The sequence below is a fragment of the Anolis sagrei genome, chromosome 2, assembly GCF_037176765.1.
Source record: "Anolis sagrei isolate rAnoSag1 chromosome 2, rAnoSag1.mat, whole genome shotgun sequence".
Lineage (NCBI taxonomy): Eukaryota > Metazoa > Chordata > Lepidosauria > Squamata > Dactyloidae > Anolis > Anolis sagrei.
In genome coordinates this window covers 229,120,666-229,136,648 of record NC_090022.1, presented here as the reverse complement: position 1 = coordinate 229,136,648, position 15,983 = coordinate 229,120,666, and the positions used below count along the sequence as shown (strand labels likewise).

Genomic DNA, 15,983 nt, shown 5'->3' with positions numbered 1-15,983 from the left:
CTCACGGGACACCCACCCCAGAAAGCACTCACTTTTTGGGGTGTGTATGAACAGGCCCCCAGGAAGAGCCGCATTTTTAAAACATGGGTTCTCCTAGGATAAAGGCCTGTCTAGAACCGCCCTACAATCACAATTTGGTGCTCAGATAATTTGTTTTAAAAACCTGGTTCTTCCCCAATACAGAGGGGTAAAATAGAATCACCATAAAGTCTGCAGTCATTGAAAATAAGTGTTCTCACATCAGAAAGAGAGGAACATTGTGTGTTTCATCAGAAATGGGATTGAGGTAAGGATGCATTATTCAGCCTGAGTAGACTGAGCGATAGTTGTTTTATCAAACTGGTAAGCAAGGACAATTCTTTTACTGTATATTTGTTCTTACCTGTAGAATGACACTTACTTATTTTCATATTGTAGTGCTTAAAACAAATGTGAGGGAAGTGAAATCATTTGGGAAGGCTAATTACAAATAAACATTGTCTTTTTACTTTTCCTCCATGTCCTTCTCTCATGCATTCCCTTTCTGCATCCTTTGTTTTAATTCCTTCCACTTCACAGTCTAAGCATGGAGCAATAACTTTCTTCTGTATCACAAATTATTCAAAGGCTTCTGAACATTACCTTGATATTCCATGGCCTTTTCCATCTTCAAACTTTTGCATTTTATAGGATGCTGCTTTAACTCTATACGTTTGCCTCAGCACACTATGTTTTCTTTACATAAATCTGGAAACACTTTTTTTAAAAAATGAACATACTCCTTACTGTAAATTCTAAATAAACAACATTTATAGATGCTTGTGAACCTAAATGTGAACAAATCGAGAAAAATATTACCAACCCCGTATAGCAGTATTTAAATCTACACAAGTGTCTACAATGTTGAAACAAACAAAATAATGCAACATAAAGAAGATCATATGTTTATGGATTCAATGTTTGCCAAGGGAGCAAATGGTGCTACATAAGTTTACAAAAAATGCAAGACACAAACAAACGAATTATAAAACTTTATTGGCCTGTTAAAAATAAGTTTAGAAAGTTCAGAAAGTACATTCTGTCCACATTGTCATGACTAGGTTTTGAAATAAAAACAATGATTCTCAATTATTACAAGAAATATGTTTTTAACACCCTTTAAAATTATTTTGGGCAGTGTATTTAAAAGATTCACAGTGTGTTGATGGATTAGAGCAAATGCTAAGTATTCCTTTTCAAAAAGAAAAATACAGCCTAAAGTCACTACTGATAGCAGCAATATTAAAGCTTTGATATGATTTAATTAAATAGTAAATAACTTCATTATATATAGATTTATGACATAAAGTATGGGTGGCTGATTCTTTCCTTGAATCAATCAGATAATGGATAAATTAACAACAATTTGTTTCATGAGATTATCTCCGTGATTCTTCTGATGTCATATCCATTTTATGAATGGAGTATAACTTTGTTGAACTGACTCACCTATCTATTTCAGCACTTCAGAACGATCTTGCATTTCAAAGCAAGTCATGAATATCATCTATTTGTACAATTTACACAGGTGCAGCATTATGGCATGACTAGCTACCTTTCAGTGATACTTCAACATCCAGAATCTTCAAGTCACTCAGAACCCTTCCACACAGCCATATAACTCAGAATAGCAAGGCATAAAATCCCACAGTATCTGCTTGGAACTGGGTTCTCTGAGTCCACACTGCCATATATTCCAGTTCAAAGCAGATAATGTGGAATTTGATACAGCTTTGTGGAAGGGGCCTCACTGTAAGCTAAGTGACCCTGAATCAGGATGATATGTGCAAGAAGAATTTGAAGAATTTCATTAATGATATCTACAACACTTAAATCTCTGTCCAGTGGAGATGCAGTGAATTATCCTAACTACAGAAATGTGCGGCCCCAGAAACTGTAGAGCTGCAACTCCCATGATTCTTCATCACTAGCTATGCTGACTACTAGGAGTGGATGTGCAATCCAAGAACTTTTGGAGGGCAATATATTTCCCTGGTTTATACTATGGCTTAAAAAAAAACCTGGTGAAAGGAACAGTGCAGCTCTGATTTCAATGGGGCAGGAAATCTGCTTTAAATTTTAGTATGAATTATAAATAAGCTATCCTTGGCACTTAACCTATTTTGGGGACAGGATCCATCCCCTTGGATAGTATCTTTAAAGTTCAAACTAAGGCTAGAAATTGATTTACTGTCCCACTGATATCATAGCCACCAGCTACTACTAAATGGGAAACTTAATGTTTATATTTTCTGTACATAAAAATAATTGTAATTAAATCAGAACCTTCAGTTTTAGTGTTTCGAATACAAAAATAATTACTCTGGAAATATTTTTTTTCTCTTCCTTGAAATAAAAAAAAGATTTCTTTCTTGTGAAGAAGTAGTTCTGCTTAAACAATTACTTGCACAATCTATTTAGAAAATGTTGGTGTTTTAACTTTTGGGACCTAATGTAGCAGCATTACTTTGTCATTTTTAAGAGGAATGTTAGTTACAAGGGAATGAAAATTATTCAAGGCCTAATTTCTAAGGCTGAATAAAATCCCACATTATCTGCTTTGAACTGGAATATATGACAGTGTGAACTCAGATAACCAAGTTCAAAGAAAATATTGTGTGATTTTCTGACTTGATATTCCGGGTTATATGGCTGTGTGGAAGGGCCCTAAGTCTTGCTAACAAGGGCCTAGTAACTTAGGGCAGCCCTTTATCTCAAAAGAATCCACGTTAAAAAAAACACGGATGTTGTGGAAGAACTGTCCGCACCCACCCAAGAAAGCACGCACTTTCTGGGGTGGGTTGTCCACACATTCTCTTGGGACTAGCCCAAGAGAACGTGGGGAGGCCCTCCTCCCCTCCCCCCAAACCCCTAGATCCCTTAGAAAACTGAGAAATACTTATGTGGTTTCTATTAGAATCCCGACAAGCTCTCCCAAAGTGTAGCAATGACGCACCAGGAGGGAGGGGGGTACCGATTTTCCTACCTCCTCCTCCCCCCTCCCTCCTCTCCTGGTGCGTCATTTCTACATGTTGGGAGAACTTGCTGTGATCTAATGGAGACCACATAAGTATTTCTTAGTTTTCTAAGAGATCTAGGGGCTTGGGGGGAGGGGGTGGGTATTCCCACAGTTTACTGGGCTTATTTAGCCTGGTAAACTGTAGGAATGTTGTCTGGTCTGTAGTCCAGACACAGGAAATAGTGTATTTATCCTGCACCTTCCAAGAAGGCATGTGTCATGAATCATGTTCTGCAGTTGGTGGTGGTTGGTGGTGGTAGGCCTAGCAGTTGGTGATGGAAGGGTTAATGTAAGTCTTAGTTCTAAAGGGTTGAATAATCTGTAAGTAAGAGTTCATGGGTGAAAGTAATTAAGGGTGGAGGTATGCAAGAGATAGGCTGCAGTTGGGTGTTTCTGGATATAATGAGCTAGCCTTGGGATTGATCTTCGGGAGAAAAGTATTTGTCTTATTTTGGTGGTAGATGATGTTGGTTTTCCCCCAGGTTTGTGGATTTTCAGTATCCTGACCTGTCTCTTGTACTCTTGGAATCCTGGGACCTTGAATCTCTGGACTGGCTTTTGACTACGGTATAGACTCTTGACCCCTGGACTTTGCTCAATGAACTCTCGGTGTTTGACCACTGGACTGGACCTTTTGACTACGGTGTTATCTTGAACCTGCAACAGTGTTTGCTGTCAGTTTTTGTTTTATATCCTGTGGCTGAGTGCTACCTTTATGTTTTATGTTTTGGACTATTAAAACAGCCAGACAGTAAGTGCTGCTTTAATTAAATTGTTTGGTTCATCTCTGCTGAAATAATGGCAGAGCCTTGGCATCGTGACAGCGCGGAATAAATGCACTAACAAATTAATTTGCTACAAACCAGGTTTTCCTGGTTTGTAGTGAACTAATGCAGGACTGCTCAGAACATTGTCTGGACAGCCCCCTTTTTATTGCAGAAGTTTCCGCAATAAAGGGGCTGTCTGGATGGGCCCTTAGTTTGAAGGACCTAGATGTACAATAATCCATTACCGTACACAAGAAAATGAAATGTTTAACATGCTTATGTCTAAGCAATGCATACATCACAATTCCTAGAAATATTAAAGATGGGCAGCTGACCTCTCCTAAATAGTGGCCTTTTTATTTGACTCCGAAACAATAATGCAATCTGTGATTGACTGTGCATTCATCTCTTGCTCAAAGACATGACCTCTTCATAGAACCCTTTATTCAGATATGTTAGGGGCAAAACCTTAATTGAATACCGTGAAAAAACATGAGGACTTTTATTGAAGGACTGAAATTACCAAATCTATTTAAATAAATAGCTGTTTCTATGGGCCAGGAATGATTCAAAATCCCATAATAGCTAAGGGATGTCTCATCATTTAGGGTAGAAGGTAATGCTAGAATATATAGGAATTCTCTCCCCCCTCCCTTATTTATTTTGCAGATGCTTCTGAAAGTTAAGACTAAAGCATCTTGGTTGGTTATTTCTGCCACTATAAAATTGGTGTCACCACACTGGCCAGAAGAAATTCAGCAGAGGGAAAAGCTGTAAAATCCACATGAGGAGAAGGTGTACATCAGCCTTCTATCTAGTTAGGGGCAATGGGAATTCCAGGCCAATGTGTGTGAAGCTTTAAATTGCTCACCAGTGCTCAATGCAATGCCCATTGCGTTGGATCCAAATTTGAATACTTTGCCAACAGTCTGCTAACTTAAACTCCTTTGATTTCAATGGGTTTGTCTGCTCTAAGTATGATAAAATCTGGATCTAACGGCATTCTTTGTAAACTACACTTTCATCTACTAATGCACAATTTAATCCATATGATGGGATTAAAGAAATCAATTCAAACTTCACTAAGACGAATGTACTTTGTTCCCTTTCCAGGTTTATTAACATGCAATTCACTTCATCACACTAGAGAATGGATCCACTTTAAATCTGGTTTCTGTCCCCTGCAGAATTATGGGGTTTGTAGTTTAGTGAGGCTGTTAAAGTCTCCTCCCTAAACTACAAACCCCAGAATTCTGCAGGAGGCGGCAACTGGATTTTAAGTGGAGTCATTCTCTAGTGTGATGAGGTCCTTAATCCAAAACAGAGAGTCTCACTGTGGGTTGAAATTCACTCTATTTGTAAACCATTACTATGTGGGCTAATTAAAATATCTACAATGAAAGGCAGGACAATTTATAATGCCACCAAAATTAGCATATTGCAAACCACAACTTCAAAGTTTGGCTTCAGTCAGATTATCTGCTTCCATAGAGAAAGCAGGGAAAGAAATCAGCTAGAAACATATAGCTTCGTTCATTATTTAAGTTTAGCTGCTGTCCAAACAAAAGAAGTAAATAGCTATTGTGCTCTAATCCATAAACAGCTGTATGTAATGGTAGTAAGAACAATGCATGAGGAGTATAAAACCATTGATAGATTATCCTCCTATACTGTGTCTGTGCATATATAAATTTGGTGATGCATAAATCAGTTCTGCTTCATTAAAATAAATGTCTTGATTATGTAGAGTCCAAAATATTCACTCAGTACATATAGAACTATTCAAAAATAAGACCTGCAGCTGTATCTCAAATTGATCTGCAAAAGGATTACCAAGATAAATTGTGGAAAGACAGATAATGATCCTAAACCTATTGTATGGGTGTATTCCAGTGTAGGTATTTGGTGGATGGGACTGCTTCTTGCAGTCAATCTGGAAAGAGGGCAATTGTTTTCTATATTGTAGCCTCCTAAGTGCCATCTCAACCTGCTCTAGGATGCTGCAGAGTTTACAGCACACCCACTAGCTTGACATTGGATTTAGGCTTATTATGTGTAACTGGGAGTAGTTTGAAAAAGTGTAGCCTTGTAATTGTTGACATATCTGGCAAATCTGGAGGCTGCGTAAATAGCTGCAAACAGTCAATCTCGGAACTTTGCCATGGAAAGGACTCTCAATAGAAAGCAATATGATGCACAAAGCCTCTCCATGTGCTCCTTCCACAAATTTCATTAAACTTGCCAGGTTATTGCAGCAAACTTATCACCTCTTTTCTTGCTCACATCTGTTTATTTAACAGAGCAGCATGTAAAATGGTGAAATATACACTACATTGGAGAGATAAATAATCAAAATTACTGCTATTGTCACCCTTAGATAATCCCAGCTCTAGATATAAGATTTGTTTCCTGCTAAACAAGCATGGGACAGGGGCACAAAAGTTCTTATTATGGGTGCCAGATATTAAAATGGCCAAGGGAGGAGGAGCAACACTATTGCTGCTGGGTTTAAGGCACACCACTGTTTAAGTGTATAAATAGTTCAGTAAATCTAATAGAGAAAAGCCAAATTCATGTTGCAATCTGACTCAGCTGCTTGTATTTATTTATGTAGTTTCCTGATAACTAATATAGCTACTTTTGAGAGATTGTTTTTACTGCTTAGGAGAAAAAATGGATTGGCCGTGTTGAGTAAAGCTAGCAAGACTCTTAGGGCCCATCCAGACAGGGCCCAAAATGTGCGAGCTCTCGTGCTTTTACCGGAGGCGTCCAAACGATGCCTCTGGTAAAAACAAATTAATTTGACACAAAGTAGGAAAATCCTGCTTTATCCTGAATTAATTAGATAGGCCATTTATGGGGTAGTCTTGGGACTACCCAGGGGGCCAGTCCCTGCACCTATTATTCATCTTTTGGGCTCCTGGAGCCCAAAGATGCAAAATGACACCCATCCCCTTCCAACCTCCTAAAACACACCTTCTGGAATGTACCAATGATGCGCCAGGAAGTGGGGGGGGGGGGGTCACTCGAGATGTGCTGGGGAGGCATTATGGTAGCCTGGTAAGTTTACTCTTATTTTTAGTTCTTTTGGGGGGGGGGGTTCTCGCTGTCTCCGTGCCCTCCCAGAAGTTACTGGGAGGGCATGTGAATATTTTTTTTTAGCTTGGGGATTTAAACCCACTTTGGAATGGGTTTATTTAAGCCGCTCCAAAGCAGGTTTAAATTATGTATGGAAGCATCCATAGTCCAACAGCATATGAGTGAGAATCCATATATCCCCTATCCTAGCTTATATTGCACTTCCAGTGAAACCATTAAGGATTGTTCCCATGAAGATTTGCAGAAAAACTTTTAATACAGCTTTAGGATCTCACATCAGAATCTTAAAAATTCTGTAGATGCTCAAGTTTTAAGTAAGAAATTGCCCGACTGCGGTCCATGATGTAATTCGAAGGCTAACAGTATGCAGAAGCAGGATGTAAAATATTTTAACTTTTTAGTACATAAAATACTTGATGTTTACCTTTAATAAATAGTACCTATAAAATTAATTCTTTTCCCCATACTAAATTCAAACAGACAATCAATTTGAAATAATGCAGTGGAGCTTTGTTGAAATGTCAACTTTATGAACAGGATCACTGTAACAGAACAACAATAGTTTATTTTTGTGCTTTCTTGAGTTTTATAGCTGTCTGGGGCTGATCCTGCAGTGAAGTTGCCAAAACTGTGCATACTTCTAGAGTTCTCCATACATAACCCATCTCTACAAGAGAGGTCCAGGGAGAGTAGCAATTGACAGCACAATAAACATGTCCACTGCCTAGTGGGCAGAACATAGCTTCAACAATCATGCTCAACAGCCCCTTTCTCTTTTTCCTTATTTCATTTACCCATCCAGTGGGATCTTATGAAACAAAACAGAACCTAAAAGAAACAAAATAAACAGATGAGAAATCATGCTTATAATCGTTAAACAAAAATTAACACAAAGAACCAAACACAAATGAAATTCCAAGAATCAAATTAATATGAAATGCAGTTATAAAACATATGTCACAACAAAAAGGGAAAAAGAAACATGTCTTAGAAATATTAGATGTGCCTGTATGTATTATTAAATGTAAGGACCCTAACACATTTAATAACACACAAAGGCACACACCATTGTGCACAATTGAGCCTAGCTCATATATTCAGGCTTGTGCTGCACTTCAGAACCGCACTGAAGGTCAGTGCCAGTGATACCCTCCCGCATCAACTTTGAATGTGAACTGATCACTTTATCCACTAATACAGAAACTTAACTGTGTAGGACTTTCTCTGAAAATATATTGGAAGATCACATGGATTAGCTACTCGTGTCAATGGCAGAGGAGGACATTGTCAGACAGCATTAAAATGGCAGAGGAGGACATTGTCAGACAGCATTAAAATTAGCAAGCACTACTAAGTGGCTGCTTATTTTATGAGAAATAATTCCCATGTGTTGCAAGCAATAAAGGGAAGGAGATCTTCACAGCAATACCGCAAAACAATGCTCTCTAAAATATACTTTGAGTGAGTATGTGATTGAAAAGCATTTTAGGGAATCCTCTCAAAATAAACTACAGACATTGTTCATCTTCATGCCCATTTTTAGAACAATCACATGCCCTAGATTTGAAAAGTGTTGGAGCTGAAGGGATGTCAGATGACAGGTTTTATTTGAAAGATAAAGAGCCAAAAGGCACTTGAAAATCTCCACTAACAATTTGAATCTAGAAAGCAGTGACACTTGGTCTCTATATTTCCCATCATGACGAGATACACTATTTTTCTGCTTAAATTATAGAAATTCTTACCAAGCTGGCATTTGTATCGGACAGTAACGTGTGTAATGTTATGCAAAGCTTGCTCCTGCTGTCCTCTATTTTTGTGGATGTGTAAGTGATCCTCCTACTGTCCTTCCACTTAGGCATGAACCTTAGTTTACATAACAGGCTAGAGAGTTACCCTCCACCTTGACATTTATTAATATAACCTCTAGAGTTTTGAAAATAGTAAACAGCAATTATTTCATTTGCATTCCATCTGATTGCTAATTTAACACTTGAGGCAACAGTAATATCTCTTGTTTCACTTTAAGTAATGACACACGTGCAAAACCAAACATGACTGTTAGGTGCTATTTCACATTCCTAACAAGGCTTGCCTAAATTCCTTTTTACTGAAACAATCACTGTAGCTTGGAACGAAATGCCAACAAAAACATAGAGGGTAAAAGGGATCTGGCTAAAACACATATGCAAACTATAATCTCCAAACACGTATGATTAATTTAGAACTGCCAGGATTCTCTGATGGATTGTTCTTGTTGCATGTTTTGAAGGAAAGGCTCTAAGACATTAAGAAGATTGATTTGATAAGATAATATTAACTGTAAAGACATCTAGTTCTGAAGAAAACCACATTTATTTAATGCTGTTAACACTTCACTGTGATTTAAAGAAAACAAAAAAAGGAAGCCATCTTATCTATCCAACAAGCTAACCAATCACATCTTGCCAGGGACAATATATTGACAAGCTCCAGCTCACAGAACACTAGCTTCTCCAGCCTCCTCTAATATCTAACAAAGGAGCTCTCTCTGCAGTTTTTTATATAGAAATAAAACACGTATGAGTTGGGTTTCTGTGAGTTTTCTGGGCTGCATGGCTATGTTCCAGAAGCATTCTCTCCTGATGTTTCTCACACATCTATAGCGGGCATCTTCAGAGATTCTGAGATCTGTTGGAAACTAGGCAAGTGGGGTTTATATATCTGTGGAACCTCACTTGCCTAGTTTCCAACAGACCTCACAGTCTCTGAGGTTGTTTGCCATAGATGTGGATGAAATGTCAGGAGAGAATGCTTCTGGAACATGGCCATACAACCCAGAAAACTCAAAGTAACAGTGATTCTGGCCATGAAAACCTTCAACAACACATCTATGAGTTATTTTAGTACAATTATTAGCTTTGGGAAATCAGAGAGTTGGAAGAGACCACAAGAGCCCTCCAATGCAATCCCCTGCCATGCAGGAATACATGTTCAAAGCACTCCTGACAGATAGCCATCCAACCTATGCTTAAAAATGTCCAGAATAGGAGACTCCAGGCGCTTGCGGACAGCTTCAAAATGCGTGTTTTAAATATGGGGCAAAATATCCTGGGACCTGACAACAGGTCCACAAACAGATCTGCCAGTCCCAGGAAATGCTCCCATGCCATCCTCACACTTTCCTTTGAAGCAGATAAAGATTGAGGGTGGACGGGAAACATCTGGCGGAAGTTTTTAAAAGAAAATCTCTCCAAGATGTGCTGGACCTCATAAGCGCATATGCAGAGATCTCAATGTACACAAAAGCAGATTTCTTCTCTCTCCCTTCACCCAACTGTTAATGCAAGCTCTGTTTAATATTATAAAGATCTAAAGAAAGGAATAGTTGCAGAGAGTTCTAATGGCTTTCCAACTGTGCTTCCCTTTAGACACCTGTGTGTCTGTGGTTCCATTTTTGACAGGCTCATCAGCTGTTTCGGGCTTTTAAAATGTGTACGTGTACTGGAGCAGTCCACACAGTGGGATAGGAAGGAAATCACGCATTTTTCATTACTGCAGAGATATAAAATCATGTGAAGATTCACATTTTTTTTTGGCAGAATTGGGTTTTAAGTGCACCTTTTAAAGACCTGTTTTTCAGCTGTTAACCTGATTCTTTCCACACTTTCCCCAAACATCATTTTGCCCCTCCCCCCCTTGATCCCAGTTACTTCCAGGTTTTACTGAAACACCACACATCACTCCAAGACGATGTGTGGTGTTACATGTGCTGGAACCAGGTCATGCTAGTTAGGGCATTCTGGGCATTGTAATCTAGAATACCTTTTCCAAGCTTGGGTTGAAATATTCTCAACTACTATAGCAATCACATCAAAATGCTTACTTATACATATGAAGTATAAAGTTAGAGAGCTGTCATTGTTCTTTGAATTTCTTACCTCACCCTCCAAACCAAGGCAGGGATAAATTGGAAACCTGAAATTTTAACAGTCTTCTGGTTTTTAAATCTCGTTATAACTGTACTCAGTTTCTATCTTAACAGTATATTTCCAAAAGCCAAGTTTAGCAGTGTTACTTGATACCCCTTGCCACTGAGGTCATTTTAAACAAGATAAATATAAGCTTTGCTTTTATACAACTTGGAAGCAATCAACTGCAACATGACATGTATTTGTGGTCCATTTAAATGGAGAATGATTTATTGGAAGTGAAATGAAAAACTGCTGAGTGTATGAGAAGAAAGAAATGGGACGAGAGATGCAGAAATATTACCTAAAAAGGAAATCACATCAAATTTGTCAGATTCTTCTTCCAAGCCAAAAATAAAATGTAATAACTCACGCCTGTTTTCAGTTGCTACTTGAACCTAAGACATTATTTTCTGAAGTGATGTTTGCTAAGGCCATAATCTTATTTGTATTCTATTTTTTTGTAATTGGAAAACAAGAAAATGCTCCTGTTTGGGTTTGTGGAAATGTTTTTCAAAGCAAGACAGATCACCGGGAAAAGTCCAACATTTCATATGAAATCATAGATAGAACTAACACATAAACCTCTCAGAATGAAAATATTATGATATCTAATGGCTACTTTAGCTCCTATAATCTGCATCACTCATGTGTGTAAGCGTGTATTTGTTCCACAAAATTCAAAATACATATTCCAAATCATTGTGGAAAGAGTAAACACATGTATAGAAATCTGCATTAGAAAATTTAATTAAATGTAGTTTACTCCTTGCATTGTGGTCACACAGGTTTTTTGAATGTTCTCTTACCCCTGCCTTAACTTATTTATATACCGTCTTTCTCACCATGGGAGGGACGGGGACTCAAGGCGATTAATGGCATAAATTCAATGCCAACATACATGTAAAAAGAAAAAAAATCATAATAACTAAACACTAACATATAACTATAAATTAAAATCATTAAAATCATTAAACATAAGACATAAACAACATTTAAACATTAAGAGATGGTGGTATTCCAGCTCGGTCATAATTGGATGGCATTCTGCTTCCCACTGAGAAGTGGAATGGACCTAATTCTGGTTGTGGAATGAAGATTGGGTGCAAGAAAGAGGGGAAAGATTGAATATGAAAGCAAAGCCATGGATACAACCATATAGAACATCCACACTGCTATGTGTGAATTACTGATTTGGGCAGAGTAAAATATAGTCTTCAAAAAATCTCCATGCTATTTGTAGAGAATAAAATGGAAGTGTTGGTAGGGATTTAGCTAAACATTTTTGGAAAAACTGATGTACTCTAGTTCTTTGGCTCACTTTTTGCTAAATGCTCTATTAGTTCATACTGGTGAGCTGAGACAATAGGACTGAATGGGACATATTTATTTATTTATTTCCTACATTTATATCCCGTTCCTCTCACCCCAAGGGAGGGGAGGGGGACTCAGCGCAGCCTCACAACCTGCAACCATTAGATGCCAAACACAACAATTATAATAACAATTACAATTTAAAAATAGTTAAAACATCAATTATAAAACATTTATTTAATATTACACAAAGCCATTGTCGCAACCTGAAGTCTGTCCATTGTCAGTCACATAATCACTTATATTGTTATCGTTGTGTCTGCTGCTGAAATGTTTGGTCCCATGTTTTAAGTTTTTTCCTAAAGGATTGGAGGGAGGAGGCCAACCTAATTTCATTAGAGTGTTCCACAGATGGGGGGGCACCACTGAGAAGGCCCTGACTCTTGTACCCACCAGTCATGCTTGCGTGGGTGGTGGGGTCAGGAGCAGGGCCTCCCCCAACCATCTTAACCTCCAAGGTGGATCACAGAGGGACAAGTCGGCTGGGCCAGATCCATTTAGGGTTTTTAGACTAAAGCCAGAACTTTGAATTGTACTTGGTAATAGACTAGCAGCCAGTGGAGCTGACGTAACAAGGGGGTGGTATGCTCCATGTACGCCGCTCCATGAGCAATCTGGTTGCTACCTGTTGGACTAATTGAAGCTTCGAAACAGTCTTCAAAGGCAACCCCACACAGAGCACATTACAGTAATCTATTTAGGATGTAATAAGGGTGTGGACTACCGTGGCCAAGTCAGACTTCGTCTGACCTTTTGTGATGAGCAGCCCTCTGCATTTGTTACACACTTTCCTCATGTCCAGTAAATTCTGTACATGCATTAAGAGTTTCTTACCTAAAGCTAGTATTTGTAGAATAATGGCATTTCACCCTACCCTTCCAATGGTATGCTGCGGAAAAGGATATACATCATTTACTTGCAAGATAAAAATTATTAGGCTCATTTGCACAGGCTCTCCACATATTTAACCACATTATTATTTTGAGTTTAAAACTATACGCTACACTTGAACAAATACATGGGAGATGTTAGCAGAGAAAACATTCTGATTAAATGTATAAAACACAATAGGTCATAAACCATAAGAGAAAAGCAGTGTCTGTCAAGGCTCTTCCACACAGCCATATAACCCAGAATATTAAGGTGGAAAATCCCACAATATCTGTTTGAACTGGGTTATCTGAGTCCACACTGCCATATATTCCAGTTCAAGGCAGATAATGTGGGATTCTATTCAGCTGTGTAGAAGGGGCCACAGCTTACTCAACATGATTCCCTTTCTCCAGCATAGACAGTGTCAGGGACAATGGGAGACACAGATTGAAGCAGCTGGACAGGACAACATTTGGAAAGCCCTTTTTATGTTGATGTATTTCTGGGTGTTGCTTTATTTTGAACATATTCAAACACTTAAGGTTCAAATACAAGAGAGAACCCATATGACTGTGGGCTACTATGGTACCCATGGTATATAATTTAGACAATTTCTAATGACTGTACTCTTTTTAAAATGCATCAATCAATGCACAAGGAGGTGAGGCGATCCACTTGAACAAGGTCACATATCCTGTCACTGGTTGAAACAAGCTGAACACCAGAATCTCTCTTAGTCTTTCCTGAGCTGAGAAAGAGACACAATCCTTGAAGAATAATAGAAACTGCTTACTATAACACTACAATATCACATTAGGGACTAATAACTGTCAAATTAAAAGCTGGTTCTACAGTTCCTCACACAGATGCTTGTGAGCAAAAAACAACTAAATTCGATTTACAGAGGCATCAATGCATACGCTAAGTTTATGTGATTTTCTTCTTTAACGTAAAGGTAAATTCTTCCCCTTGGCATTAGGTCTAGTTGAGTTCAACTCTGGGGGGTAGTGCTCATCATTTCTAAGCAGATGAGCCAGTGTTGTCTGTAGACGCCTCCTAAGTCAAGTGGCTGGCATGATTGCATGGAGTGCCGTTGCCTTCCTGCAGATGTGGTACCTATTGATTTACTCACATTTGCATGTTTTTGAACAGCCAGTTTGGCAGAAGCTGGGGCTAACAATGGGAGCTCACCCCATCCCGCGGCTTCGAACTACTGACCTTCTGGTTAGCAAGTTCTGCAGCTTAGCAGTTTAACCTGCTGTGCCACCACAGGTTTTTTTTATAAGAAAAAAACACCCACGTATTTGTATAAATGGTAAACGTTTCCATTCTCCACAGTTATAGGTCCTTATTTTCTCAACAAAAAACAGAAATGTAGTTTATATTTGAAGGAAGCCAGTTATGAGAATGTTTAATCTAATAAAATACAAATCTGTAACTCGACTATGTAGGCAGCATTCATTCAGTGTTAAATACTTTGAATTAAATACTTACAACTTCACATAACGAAAAGAACGGGTGGAGATGCGGAATTAAATAGAACTATGTGAACTTTATTGCAAAAAGAATTACCTTATAAAATGTATCTCAATATAAAATGAATTAATGGAATAATACATTACAATGTGACCTATATACTCAGCACATTGAATAGAAAAAATATATGTGAGGTTAATAGCCCAATGCCCTGCCTGAAACGATCGCTGATTTTCTTAAGCTTCTTGCAATGGCATTCCCTGTAATAGGCTATTTTAGGCTACTTTACTGTGTTCTCTCCCACTGTTACCTTGAAAGACATATATGTCTTCCTGGCATGGAACTGAAAGGGAAATATATATATTGTATTCAGCATTTAATCTAGGATTCACTGTGTATTTGTCAAAATGCAGGGTCATTATTCTCTTATTGCCTACAGAATGTCTAATAAGCACTTCCTTCCTCAATTTTGCTGGTGCTGAACTTATGGTTCCTTACTTTTTATTGATTACTGAGAACCAGGGTCTTTCAAAAACTTATATGTAAGGTCCTTTTCAAAATGATATGCTGGCAGCATTTATTCTACCGATTTAGAATTCACTCACATCAAAGGAAAAGGAGACAGATGGATCTGAAAACAGGTTACTAATGATTGCAATGAATGCAGCCAACAATATTTTCGGATTTTTCAGAGTTGCTTATATAAAATGGTTCCTAATCTATACAAAAAAGGTGTGGTGAAGAAATCAGTATAAACTTTCCACTGGCAACTCATTTTTCATTTAAGACATCATGGAATCATATTAAATGTACTTAGAGGAAAAATAATTTATGGACTTTTAGAAGAAAGAAGAGTTTGTCTTTTAGTGCATTTAATAAAATCTTTACAGTGCCTAAAAGAACTGTGTAGTGTAGGCATGGGCAATTTTTTTTTAAATGTGGGATGAACCAAGTCGCAATTTGTTCTAATTACAAATCAATGCAGAAAAAAATACTTAAAGGGTAAATTTGTATTGACTTGAATATTTTAAAATTTTAAACTTTTCGAACACCAAATCCCCCATAAACAAGTTGCTTCTTTGAATGCATGTTTTTCTTCATTAATGCAAATGGAAGTGCCAACTTTAGAGATCCTCACTTCCTTTGTTGTTTAATTAGAAGACACTGAAAAAACATGGGCCAGTGCTGTGTGAAAATTCAAGTTAATATAAAACTTTGTTTTGGACCTCCCAGATTGAATATATGTTTTGATCTGATTCCTTTACTGTTGTGTATTCTAATTTGGCATCTTATTACATGTGAAAGTGCAAATTACCCCACCATTTGTGGAAGGAATAGGGATCTGAGGAAGGACATCAAGACATTATATATGTATATGTCATTAGCAGCACTCTCCATAATCTATGC

At 37.9% G+C, this 15,983-nt stretch overlaps 1 protein-coding gene across 10 annotated transcripts in view; it reads right to left on the bottom strand.

The window, feature by feature from the left end:
- The window catches only part of NTRK2 (neurotrophic receptor tyrosine kinase 2), a 208,467-nt gene that overhangs the window by 93,149 nt on the left and 99,335 nt on the right, over positions 1–15,983 (bottom strand). The window lies entirely within an intron of this gene.